This window comes from Bidens hawaiensis, unplaced genomic scaffold, assembly GCF_021521415.1.
Source record: "Bidens hawaiensis isolate Kalapana, Puna unplaced genomic scaffold, B.hawaiensis_p1.1 tig00000055_1, whole genome shotgun sequence".
Taxonomy (NCBI): Eukaryota; Viridiplantae; Streptophyta; class Magnoliopsida; order Asterales; family Asteraceae; genus Bidens; species Bidens hawaiensis.
Genome location: NW_027491016.1, coordinates 557,025 through 571,196, shown reverse-complemented (window position 1 = coordinate 571,196; position 14,172 = coordinate 557,025). Strand labels below are relative to the sequence as shown.

General features: G+C 34.0%; 2 pseudogenes; both read right to left on the bottom strand.

Moving 5' to 3' along the window:
* Positions 1-999: 999 nt before the first annotated feature.
* On the bottom strand, positions 1,000-4,072 carry LOC143629168 (uncharacterized; annotated as a pseudogene).
* A 3,881-nt stretch (positions 4,073-7,953) lies between these two features.
* On the bottom strand, positions 7,954-11,045 carry LOC143620065 (uncharacterized; annotated as a pseudogene).
* Between the last annotated feature and the right edge of the window lie 3,127 nt (positions 11,046-14,172).

The following is a 14,172-nucleotide window of genomic DNA, read 5'->3' as shown; positions in this document are numbered from 1 at the left end:
CGTAATAACGTAAAATTACCCGTTTTCGTCCGAAAATTTTCATACGTGAAAATTTTCATACGCTGTTTTTGACCGAAAATTTTTATACGTAGTGTAAAATTTAGTCTTTTTTGCCCAAAATTTTTTATATGTATTGTGACATTTAGTCATTTTCGGCCGAAATTTTTTATACGTAGTGTAAATTTAGCCGTTTTCGGAAGAAAATTTGAGCACGGCCCCCTTCGTTTGTGAAATTTTGTATACATTTTGAGTCTCCCCTGGTTTCTTAGTCCAAGCTTCGCTATTGCGGCTTTGATCCGGTGATTTGGGCTCTTTAATCATTTAAGTCCAAAAAATAATCTTTTAACAAATCACGACACCATTTTGGTCCATGCTTCTAACCCATATGACAAAATATATTGCAACACTATAGCATATTATGGTAAGAAGATCGTAATAAAATATTTAACCAGTAAAATAATTTACATAGTATTCAATGTTTTTTGATAGATTTATACTTTTATTGCAAAATGTAAGTATTCGTTTACAAAGAAATATATATCTTCTAAGCATATTGTATTGATGATACATGAGGTTAAACGATTGAAAAATATGCATTACTAATGTATTATTGCTTTGAGTATGCTATTTTTGAGAAATAAATAATAAGTTGTACAATAAATAAAAAAAATAAACAAAATGAGTTAAAAAAAAGACAAAATCTAGATACATAATTTCAAAAATATAATAACATCACATAAATACATATACATAAACTTAACAATGTAGTTATTTGATATAATGACTAAAATGTCTTTCATGCTAGTGGCATCAGACTTTATTTAACTGAAAAGTGTAAGTGGGTTAGGACTATATACCAAAAATTGTTATTGAATTTAAAATTTAAGTCCTGATTTGTTAAAAGATCTTTTGTTAACCTGAAATGGTTAGTAAGAACAAATCACAAGAACCAAAACCGTAATTTACTCATAATATAATGTATACATATCACTCAAATATATCCTGGTGACAAATATAATCTTAAAGGTGTTGATAAAACAAAATTATACAAACAAGTGATGAAAATGATGAATACACATGAAGATTTTATAAAGTGGAAAGCAAAAGGAGAACACTATAACTGGATATTTTGAAGTGAATCCATAATATGCTGCAATTCATGTATAACCTTTGTAATATCCATGCGTTGTGGTGGAGAATCCAGAGAGCATGATACTCCAATCTTGACTATTGAAGTCAAACATTCCTCTATTTTCTTTGCATTTGCTTCATTGTTGAAGCTAGTCACACCTTCATAAAAGTTTAGAATGTTAACATCAATTGCATCGGTTACATGGTCTTGCAAGGCCATGGAAGCAAATTTATGAAGACTCAGGCCTTCATTAACGATGTTGCTAGTTGGGTTTTTCCCGCTCATCACCTCTAGTAATAATATTCCAAAACTGTAGACGACCCCATTACTTGTCATCTCACTCCCGAGTCCATACTCTGCAAATTATAAAGAAGTACTTCAGAAAATAAGGTTAGAATATAAGTAAATATAAGCAACTTTAAATACATGAGTATTACCAGGAGGAGCATAACCGATTGTTCCTCTAATCCCGGTTGAACTGTTTTGGTAAGAATGTGTTCCATGAAAGCGAGCTAAACCAAGGTCTCCAACATGAGCCACCATATCATCATCGACTAGAACATTGCTAGGTTTCAAGTCGCCGTGGACAAGGGTTGGTATGCAATGATTGTGCATATAATCAAATGCACATGCTACATCCATAAGAATATTTATTCTTTGAAGAAGGCTGAGCCTAGATGTACCTTCATTTGAGTGCAACCAATCATGCAAACTCCCTTTAGGCATGAACTCGTATACCAAGGCCTTGAAATCATTTCCTTGAAAGTCAATGCTTGAGCACGAGGTAATTATCTTCAACAAATTTCGGTGTCGAATGTTCCTCCATGCTTCACACTCCCTCGTAAAGCTTCTTTGAACTCCTTAATTATGAAGATGTAGAACTTTGACAGCGACAAATCTATCATCATATTCACCAAGGATTCCTTTATAAACAGAACTGAACCCACCATGTCCAATCAAATTGGCTTCAGAGAACCCATCTGTAGCCTTAAGAAGTTGGTGATATGAAACTTTCAAAAATTGTTTGTTCCTTGATGATTGAGATAATCGACTCTTTCTTTTATTCTTACACCAAGCATATGTTAAACATGTTATCGTGGAAAATGTGCATGTAATCAAAATGACTATTGCAAAAATAGGAAACTTTTTTGTATGTTTGTTTAACTCCTTGCATTTGGGTAGCCCAAGTTCAACAATGCCACCACAAAGCCTACTGTTCCCCAATATAGAGAATGCACTTGCATTGGCAAACACTCCTGACGTTGATACTTTACCTTGGAAATTATTGTATGATAGATTCAAATAATCTAGCACAAACAACCATTCTAAGAAATGAGGAATTTGACCTGATAAATTATTATGAGAAATATCAAGTACCACCAAGCCTTTTAACGAACTTAGCGATAGTGGTATCATACCTTGAAAGAAGTTACCTTTAAGGGATAACTATGAAAGACTAGCACAACCCCCAAGGCTACTAGGAATGTTACCTGATAAATTATTATCAGATAAATCCAGAGCAGTCAACATGTTGAGGTCTCCAACCTTGTTTGGAAGTGAACCAAACAGGTTGTTTTGAGAAAGATTCAATGTTTTGGAAAAAGATGAAAGTTGAAGAAGTTGCGTAGGTATTTTCCCAGTAAGTTTATTGTCATTGACGTTCAACTCTAACAACATATGACAATTTCCAAGATTTGATGGAATTAGCCCTTCTAACATGTTGGAAGATAAATCAAGTAAGATCAGTGATGTTAAGTTCCCCATGGTTTCAGGAATCTGCCCTGAAAACTGGTTTTTATATAAATAAACAACTTGCAGTTTTTGAAGATTGCCAATGGTTGAGGGGATGTTTCCTACGAAACGATTTCCTTGTAAATGTAAACGAGTTAAGCCAACTAGACTACCGACTGAACTAGGGAGATTTCCGTTTAATTGATTTCCATATAAATAAAGTTGCTGGAGTTGACTAGAAAGATTACCTATTGATCTAGGGAGCAATCCTTGAAACTTGCACTTGTGAAGAATCAACTTCCTTAATCTAGTGCAGTTTTTCAAAGAGTCAATAAACTTCATTTCGTCATCTCCTTTGCTTCCAAAGAGGTTATTGCTTAAACGCACGTAAGAAATATCTCTTAATTTTGCAAAGTCGATTGTCAACTTTCCACTAAACTTGTTTTTAGCCATATCAAGATATCCTAACCTTGAACAGTTAGACAGAGATGGTGGAAGAGGTCCTGTTAGCTTGTTACCCCATAATCGGAGTCGGACAAGACTAGGGAGCATTGTGCCAATGGTTGGAGGAAGACTACCAGTGAGATTATTATCTGCCAGGGTAATGTTAATCATGAGCGAAAGGTTATAAAAGGAATAAGGGATTGTTCCATATAACTTACAACCACCAGAGTGAAATTCTAGTAAAATTTTCCAATGACCTATGGCGTCTGGAATTTGGCCACCCAAAGGATTTCTTGTAATAGAGAACACTTCCATTGATGTAATATTCGTTAAGAAAGGTGGGATTCGACCTGTTAACTTATTATCACCAAGATAAACAATGGCAAGTTTGGAGAGGAAACCGAACTCGTCAGGTATGCTTCCAACTAGCTCGTTATTGGAAAGACTAAGCACTTCAAGGTTAGAACACCTAGATATGTTAACTGGAATGACCCCATTGAACTTGTTACTGGACATATAAAGAAACTGTAGTTGGGAAAGACGACCGAGTTCATGAGGAATTGCTCCTTGAATGCTATTGTTCGAGAGAGAAAGAAAACGTTGGAAGCTGAGGTTCCCAAGGTGAGGAGATAAAGAGCCTTCTAGACCTTGCGATCTCAATACCAAACGAGTCACTCTTCTATGACGCTTTCCACATGTAACACCGGTCCAATCACAGAAATGCAGAGAAGTGTTCCATGAGGATAGAGCTCCAGATGTGATCATCGACTTGATCTCGAGCAATGCGTGATGATCGGTGTCATTTCCGTTGGCATAGGAAGCTGAGATGATGGTGGAAGTTAGAAATATAACAAGAGCATAAAAGTGGAAATGGGTAGGAGAGGAAGATGAGATTGGTTGCTTTGAATTCAAGAATACGAGATGAGGATCACAAAGGATCATTGTTGGCTTTTATCCTTAGTTTTTGTGTGTTACTAAAACTTAACTAAAATATATAGTTGCTGGGACTAACTAAACTGAAGATCACAAGATACCTTTTGGTCTTTTATTTTCGTTTCATAGCGGCTCAGTTTTAATTTTTTCATGTTGTCGTTTTCTAAGCCAAGTCTTCAACCACTTCTTTGATTCATTCTCATTTAGAAGAGAATGAATTTGTAAATTCCAACTTAATAAACCCCCCCCCCCCCTCCCCCAATCTGCTACTTACAGCATTCAAAAATTTCTGAACACCGTCTTATTTTGTTATTTGGTTCATTTATACAAAAGTACTTCTGTTTGGAAATCTCATGCTGAATCATTGAGGTGTTGTTTGTTTTTTCGAAGATAAAATGTCTACTGTCTACAGACATTTGTAGACAGCTGTAAGAGAAGAGGTGGACTAAACCTCGGTAATCTACAAGAAGAAGACTGTTGGTTTTTAAAGATCTGTAGACTTTTAAAATAATTTGGTGCTAGTGTACGAACGGTGGTAGTGGGTGGTGGTGGACGGTGATGCTGGATGGTGGTAGTGCTAGCGGATGGTGGGCGGTGGTGGTGTTTACTTCTCTGCAGACCTTAGAAAATCTTAGAAGTGATGGGTAAAGTTTGCTCCAAGAAGAGTTCGCGCAGACATTTTTAAATAAAACATCTTCAAAAAAACAAATAGTCTGTAGATGGCAATGTCTGCGCGGCGCAGACAAATGAGCCTGCACAGACAAAGAGCTTGTGCATACATTTTTTAGAAAAAACAAATACCATCTAAGAGAGGTCTGGCTGATTAAAAGATAACATCTGAAATTTGTATCATTGAGCATGTCTCTTAAATTTAACTGTTAAAAAACTCTATTAATTATTAGTGAACCAAACACATTCTATCAGTTACCGATTTAAAGATAGTCTCTTATGGGAATAATTGAAAAACTACAACACAACGCCAAAGTATTTTTGTTTATTGAATTAGGGTCATGTTCCATTATACGTAAAGATAATAACAGAAAACTGAATCAAAGGTACTTTTTATGGTATATCGATTTTTAGAATATAAATTTGATTCAGTTGAGTTAATTCTTTTGTTTTTATTTTTTAAATTAATTTTATATATGTTCTTAAAAACTTTAAAATTTTCATATATACGGTATATCTATTTTTAAAATATAAATATGATTGAGTTTGAGTTAATTCTTTTATTTTTCTTTTTAAAATTTTTCATATATGTTTTTACAAACTTTAAAATTTTCATATATATCCAACCAAAACTAAAACCATTATATAGATTAAATTTTAATCTATATGTTACGGTTGGCTTGGTTTACGGTTTAACTTAAAAACCTTTAAAACCAGCTCGTGAACACCCTTAGTACGATCGCTTGGTACAATAGTTAAGGGCTCCGGCTTATGTCCCTATGCCACTGGTCGAGCCTCCCCATTGGGGGCACCGGAGGTGCATATCGACAAGGCCCATGTGGACACAGATGCGGGGGCGGGGGCATCGGAGGATGAGCAGGTAAATTAGGAGCAGCCATTGTATGTTTTATAATCGTTTAAATTCGTTTTATTTCGTCTATTTATTAACGTTTAGTTATGGTGTGGATATAAGTATCAGATCCGCAGCATGTCCCGCATACATATCGCACCATGCGTTTAGATGCCGCCACTGACATCTGGATCCGAAGCTTAGAGCAGGGGATGTTAGTGCTCCGGCGTCAGATGGCCTGAATGATTGAGCGGGAGGCTGCCTGGCAGCGTGATGAGGAGTACAAACTACCACCATCACATTTTGGCCACGATGCGAGCAAGTTGGGCGTCAGACGCAGGGACAATGGCGACGATGATGGTGTTGCTGCCGTTCAGATAGATTTTTCATATTTATTTTATTTGTATCACTCGTTGTGTGTGTGTGTGTGTAGGGGAGGGTTCAATGAGGAACTCCCAAAAAACAGCGAACTAAGAAACCATCCCTTTTACATGTAAAAAATAATGATATAAAGCAAGATTTCACATGCAAAAATTAGTTTTAGTATAAAATATTTTTAGAGCTTTTGCTTATAAAATATATGTAGAAGATATTTTAATAAACTTTTTTTAAAATTTTCTAAAGAAATCTATTTGTTTACCTTTTTTTAACTGATTTTTTTACATGTAAAAATTATTTTTTATTATTTTTTTACATGTAAAATATATAGTTTTTCAGTTTCCCACTTTTTTATGGTTCTCTTTTGAACCAGTCACTATATGTGTGTATATACACATCATTTTATTTATATTTGTTTAGTTGGAATTTGAAATCGAGCCAATTACATATTACAATGATTTTTATAAAAAAAATGAATTTTTATATAGACTATATGCATCGCATATAGAGGGGTTCCCCTAAAAGAGGTAGTGTTTAGAGAAAACCCCATTTAAGAGTACTCCTTTACTATTACCTATTGGTGATTATTTATATCTGCCGACTGCCGCTCTACACTAATATTATAAAGAAAGAATTAGTTTACTATAAATAATTTTAAGAGTGCCGTGGTTTCCTTAAGAAAAAGCAAGTCAACAAGATCCCTACTTTCATTCTCTGCCATTTGGATTTTTACTAAATTTATACCTAACTCATTTTCGAATATTTTATTTAAGCAGGCATATATACCTTAAAAAATACGGGTTAGTGATGCAGTCTGTTGTCCGCTTACATTCTATTTCAATGTAAATTAAATCAAGATCAATGAGAAATGCACACTATAGATGCCAACTTTATCGGCCGAACTCGAACTTGCATCACTTTATAAGGATAGATAGTTGGGATGGCGGTGGAATAAGACAAGCGTCCGTGTAAATAGGTTAAGTTGTTTTATGGGTAGAATATTGTGTAGGTATATTGCAGTGTGAAGTGCTTCACCTGCTTAAAGAACATCCATGTCTTACCATGGCATCCAACGTCATGGCACTGCCTCGTATTCTTGATTATTTTGATACTTTGTTACGACTTTTTTTGTTTACTACATCAATACTGGAATTACATTATGAGCATATAATCATGTGTAACTAACATTTATATTGCATGTTTTTATTGTTTTAATATCATAAAAATGATGCATTTATATGCACCACCGCCAACTTATTCTTTTAACTATCACAACATAAAATTCAAACAAAATAGCACGTCTTGCAAAGCAACAAGTATGTAGTGGTGACACACAATCTCCTAGGTATTATTTCTTCAACTCCAACCAAGCTTGGTAGTACACCTGAAAGAATGTGAACATGCATGGAGTCGGAGTGATAATGTTAGACTAATGACATATATAATGTATAAAGTGGTCCAAATGTTTTATATATTACACACACACTTTTTTGAGCGACAAAAATGTTATATCAGTTGATTTATTCATACAAATTAGTTTTCAAAATAATGAGCATTGTTAGTGCAAATCTTGTGCAAGTACAGTTAATTGTCACACTTAACATACCTTGGGTTTTTGAGTTAGTTTTTCTACTAGCTAGTTTGGGAATTGGGTCTAATAAGGGTTTGTATATGCTAAGGATTATATGATTATAAATAGGGGTTATTTATTATTACAATCAATATTGAAATCAAGGTTTAGACTCAACTTGATATCGATTATTTCTTTTAAACACAAACTAAGATTCTCAATTGTGGTAAGTAAAAAAGATGGAAATTATACCTCAATATTCTGAAGTGTATCCAGAATACGCCGCAATTCATGAACAACTGTTTCTATGTTTATCCGTTGTAGTGGGGAATCCACCGAGCATAATACTCCAATCTTGATCGTTGCTGCCACACACTCCTCTATTTTCTTTCCATCTACTTCATTGTTGACGCCATACCATCTTTGATAAACACTTTCAATGTTAACATCAATAACACCCGTTGCACCGTCTGGTAAAGCCATGGAAGAAAATTTATGAAGGTTAAGTCCTTCAACAAACATGTCATCGGTCGGCTTTTTCCCTGTCATCGCCTCTAGTAATAATATTCCAAAACTGTAGACATCCCCGCTACTTGTCATTTCATGGCTGAGTCCATACTCTGCAACTTATGAACAAGTATTTTAGAAAAATAGGCAATACTAGAAGTACCTACGAATGTCTATAAATAAATATGACCTGGAGGAGCATAACCAATTGTTCCTCTAAATCCAGTTGTGCTATTTGGGTATGAAGATCCAAGAAGTTGAGCTAATCCGAAATCTCCAACATGAGCCACCATATCATCATCAAGTAGAATGTTGCTAGGCTTCAAGTCTCCATGAACCACATTTGGTATGCAATGATTATGAAGATAATCAAGTGCATATGCTACATCTGTAAGAATATTTGTTATTTGAAGAAGGCTGAGTCTCAATATCGATGCACTTTGATCACTTGAATGCAACCAATCATGTAAACTTCCATTAGACATGAGTTCATATACCAGAGCTTTGAAATCATTTCCTTGGAAGTCAACACTTGAACAAGAAGTTATTATCTTCAATAAATTTCGGTGTCGAATTTTCCGCCATGCTTCACACTCCCTCATAAAGCTTCTTTGAGCTCCTCGAGTCTGAAGATGTAAAACTTTGACTGCAACAAGCCTATCATCTTCAAGGCTTCCTTTATAAACGGAACTAAAGCCACCACTTCCAATCAAATTGGATTCAGAGAATCCATTTGTAGCCTTTAGAAGTTGATAGAATGAAATTTTCATGAATCGTTAGCTCGTTGATGATTGAGATACGTTCCTCTTGGCTTTCTTCTTACACCAAGCATATGATAAACATGCTATGGTAGAAAGTGTGGTTGCAATCAAAAGGACTATTGCAAATAGAGGAAAACTCTTTTTATGTTCTTTTGTATGCTTGCACTTCGGTAATTTAAGTTCAATAATGCCACCACAAAGCCTGCTATTGCCCAAAACAGAGAAACTGGTTGCATTGGCGAACACTCCTACCGTTGGTACTTCACTCTCAAAGTCATTGTACGATAGGTTCAAGTATTCTAAAGAAAGCCCTTCTAAGAATTGAGGAATTTGGCCTGATAAGTTATTTAGAGAAATATCGAGTTTCACCAATCCTTTCAATAAACTAAATGATGGCGGTATCGAACCTTGAAATATGTTGCCTTTGAGGGATAACATGGTAAGGCTAGCACAATGACCAAGGCGACTAGGAATGTTACCAGATAAGTTATTATCAGATAAATATAATTCACTCAACATGTTAAGGTTTCCAATCTCAGATGGAAGTGAACCAAAGAGGTTATTTTGAGAAAGGTCTAATGATTTGGAAAGAGATGAAAGTTGGAAAACTTGTATAGGTATTTCACCGTTAAGTTTATTGTTATTAAGGAACAAATCTAAAAGACGATGACAGTTTCCAAGACTTGATGGAATACGACCTTCCAATTTGTTGAAACTTAAACGAAGAAGTATCAACATTGACAAATTTCCAATAACATCAGGAATTGGCCCTGAAAGTTCATTTCCATCTAATTGAAGGACTTCAAGCACTTGAAGGTTTCCAAAGGACGCGGGAATGTTTCCCGTGAATTGGTTAGGTCCTAAAATTAAAAGCGACAAACCAACAAGATTACCGACTGATTCAGGGATGTTTCCATGAAACTGATTTTGTCCTAAAGCTAGGAATTGAAGTTGATTAGAAAGATTACTTATTGATCTAGGGAGCACTCCTTGAAACTTGCACTCACCTAGGTCCAACTCATGTAATCTTGTGCAGTTTTTCATTGAATCTATGAACTTCATTTCATCCGCTTCTTTGCTTCCAAAGAGGTTACCACCTAAGAGTATATACATAATATCTCTTAATTTTGAAAAATCGATTGTCAACTTCCCACTAAACTTATTTGTAGTAACTTCGAGAATCTTTAGTCTCGAGCAATTAGAAATGGATGGTGGAATAGGTCCAGTTAGTTGGTTATTCCATAAGAGGAAAGTGACAAGATGAGGCAACATTATGGCCGAAGGTAGACCGCCACTCAATTGATTCTCACCCAAACTCAAATTAGCTAGGAATGAAAGGTTAAAAAGGGATTGAGGGATGGTTCCGGTCAAATTACAAAAATTGGAGTCAAAGTATCCTAAAGTTTTCAGATTGCCTATGGATTCTGGAATGCTACCACCCAAAGGATTATAAGAAACACCTATTGCTTCTATTGATGTAATATTCCCCAAGAAATATGGGATTCCACCCGTTAACTTATTATCAATAAGCGAAAAAATAATAAGTTTGGAGAGGAAACTAATCTCACTAGGAATACTTCCAACTAGCTCGTTATAGGAAAGACGAAGATCTTCAAGACTAGAACAACCAGATATGTTAGCAGGAATGAACCCGCTGAAATTGTTATCACTCAAATAAAGGAAGCGTAGTCTGGATAGACGACCAAGTTCATGAGTGATGGCTCCTTGAAAATTGTTGTTCCTAAGTCTTAAATAACGAAGAAAGGTAAGGTTTCCTACATGAGGAGACAACGTGCCTTCCAAACCTTGTGACTCCAGTACTATACGACTCACTCTTCTATGCCGCTTCCCACAAGTAACACCATTCCAATCACATAAATGAAGAGAATTATTATTCCATGAGGTTAGCGCCCCATACGGATCGTTAGTGATCATCAACTTGATCTGTTGCAAAGCCTGATAATCAGTCTCATTTCCGGCATACGCGGTGCAAGTGAGGAATATAACTAGAGAATGGATTATGAAATGAATAGAAGATGAAGATGATAAGAAAATTATTATTGGTTTCATTGAGTTCGTTTTTGAGAATAATTAGCTGATGACAACAAGAATATTATTTATAGGCCTTTAATCCCTATGTGTAAGTACCTCTATTCAGTGTTTTTGCATGTTATCTTCGTAAGTGGGACGGCATGGAGTAATGAAGCCAATGGCATCCACTAATCCGCAATATATTCAACTTGATTGAATTTATACCAAGTCGTCGTTTTTAAGTCAACAAGTCATCATGTCCTCCATTACTTCATTCTTGTATGGGGGGGTGCACATATATAGGAGTTGTGGTGCAAGCTGAGCAGGGACGGATTCAGTATTGGGTCAGGGGAGCGTGGACATTCACTCAGATATCTAGTTTATGTTATAAACTTCTAATATATTAAGCACAACGACCCATGTGTCCTATCATTTTTATTTTCGGTGCGCCAAACCCAACCTTTTGAGCTAGCCTAAATTTTATTTTGTTTTAAAAAATAACAATTAAGCCCACATTGCTTAATTGTCAAACCACATCATAAATTGAAAATTTGGAATGTGCAAGTTGTACAGGTGTGAGATTAAAATATTTTCACATCTGATCGGGTATATGCCGTTTAGATTTTTTTGTGATTTCGGCTTCTTGTTTTTATTTTGGAATACGAGATACGCACATCTGATCTTGTTTTCACATATGATCGGGTATATGCCGTTTATATATATTTTTTTATTTTGATTTCTGTTGGTTTTGTTTTGATTTGATAGTTTACGTGTTTCTTGAAATTTAAAAGACATGGGATTTTTGTTGTCATTTGAGGAACGATGATTTAGGTTCTAGGTTTCTGAAACATTCTAGCTAATTTAGAGTCTTATATGATTGTTATAACAATTAGACCAAAATATGAAGTTATTCGTAGTATCATTAATTAATGATTAATAATTCTACACTATTTAAATAATGAAAAAAAACACTTACAATTGTTATAAATGAGGCTATAATTAACCTATTTCAAAAGATAATAAAATCACGTAAATGATAAGTGTAATATGTATCTTGTTTATTATATTTAATGAAACCTGTTGATTCGTTTAAATTAAATTTACTTTAATGTAACTTTGTTACCCACCCCTATTTGGTTTGACCCGATCCATCTTGGGTTGACCGGTTTTAGTTTGACCAGATCCATTTTAGGTTAACATTTTTTGGCACCACTGACTAAAATTTTTGAATCCGCCAGTAAAACTGAGTTTTAATTTTAAATATATATGATTTAATTCTGATAGTCCTTCATGAAATTTTTACACCGTCTATGAAATAATAAATTTGGATAGTTAAACTTTATTTTAAACATTGAATTTAGATAATTCAAGTTTATTTTACATTATTTGTTGATAATTTTCTAGATCAGTTACTAGATTACGATTAGTGGATTATACTGGATTGTCTTAGTTGATTACTATTTAATTATTTGAATGATAGATAAATTATTGGATTATTTGTCATATGTGAATCGAAGTAAGGAGTTTCGAAATACGTCAACTCGCTATTTATAAACCACTTCAAAAGTAAGGAGTAAACCCATAGTTTTTTGTTCTTTATATATACAATAAGTTATCGAAAGTCGAGTCAAGCGAATCTATAAGTTTTTAAAATTTAAAAAGTGAACTCATTACAATGCAGTGAAGTGGTGCAGGCACCATTTTCGTTTCTTTAACAGGCTTACATTAGCAATATAAATTATTATTATTATTATTATTATTATTATTATTATTATTATTATTATTATTATTATTATTATTATTATTATTATTATAAGCTATATACGGGACACTTGAATCACGAGGGAGAAGATAAAACAAAAACTAACAAAAAGATCCCCGGCGCAGACAAAGAAGCATAAAATGTTTATGTTTAGTAGAGCATTTTTTTTTTGTTCCTTAGCATTTTTATGCTGGTTACGACTCTTTAACGATGTTGAATAATTTTCTTTATCGTGAACACCTTTTTAATATCTGTTTTTGTTTTGTCACGAATGACTTATCTTAATGTTTGAAACGTAAACATATCCTTAAAGATTAAAGTTTAACGAGATTGTGTCCATACGATTAGTGCAATATATTAAAGCTTACATTAATTAATCTATATTATATATATAATACATGAGATAAGGACAAATTAAGACACTTGATTTTTATGAGTTTTACACAATTTAATGCATAAGATATATATAGAAAAAAGGGTAAACTTTTCTTTTAAACAAAATATTTACAATTTTCACCCCAACTTTAAGCATCTTTTGTTAAATGAAAAAATATTTACAAGTTTACCCCTTCATTTTTAACAATATATTATTTTTTTTTAATTTTAAACCAACTCCCTCACGATTTTTAAACTGACATAACTTTTTCATATGTTAATATTTTTGCAAAAAAGTTGCACAAAAAAACGAGCATTTTATTCTCTTTAATTTAAGTGTGGTATTGCTATTGTTTTATAAATAAAAAAAATGAATATGTTACGTATGGATATTTATGGTCGGTTTCGATGGTTTGGTCTAATACGCTTCAATGCTTTAAACTGACCCATGAACATCCATAATTGTTACGTGATTACCAGAGTCTGTATTCAACTACCCGTTGCATCACGCAGGCACCTGTCTAGTATTGCATAATGTGAGTTTTTACACTTAGAATTTGAAAAAATAAATGTCATAGTGAATTTCTAGGATTTTAAAAGCTATACAAAAGATGATGCATAAAGTTATCTAAGGGGCTGTTTGGCAAATGCTGAATCATTAAGAGGTCTGTCTGGTTAAGTGGCTCTGAGCCAATAAGTGCTGAACCAGTAAGTGTTGTTTGGTTGGACCTTTGAATAACTATGTAAAACGACTATTATACCCCTCTGGACTCCTTTCAACTAAATAGACCGAATTTTGGCAAAATAAAATCAAATTGGTAATAAATCAAGATATGCCCTTAAGAGGAGGAAAATATCTATAAAGTAAAAATACATCTAAGTCAAGGTCAAACTCATTTTTAGTCGTAAAACTGTATCACTAATGACATATTTGGTTCATAAATTTTCTTCATATCAAAAAACTCATTTATAGAAGGAGGAGCGTGGGTAATTAAGTCTATTTTCTCATTCAGTGTTGTTTCGATGCTA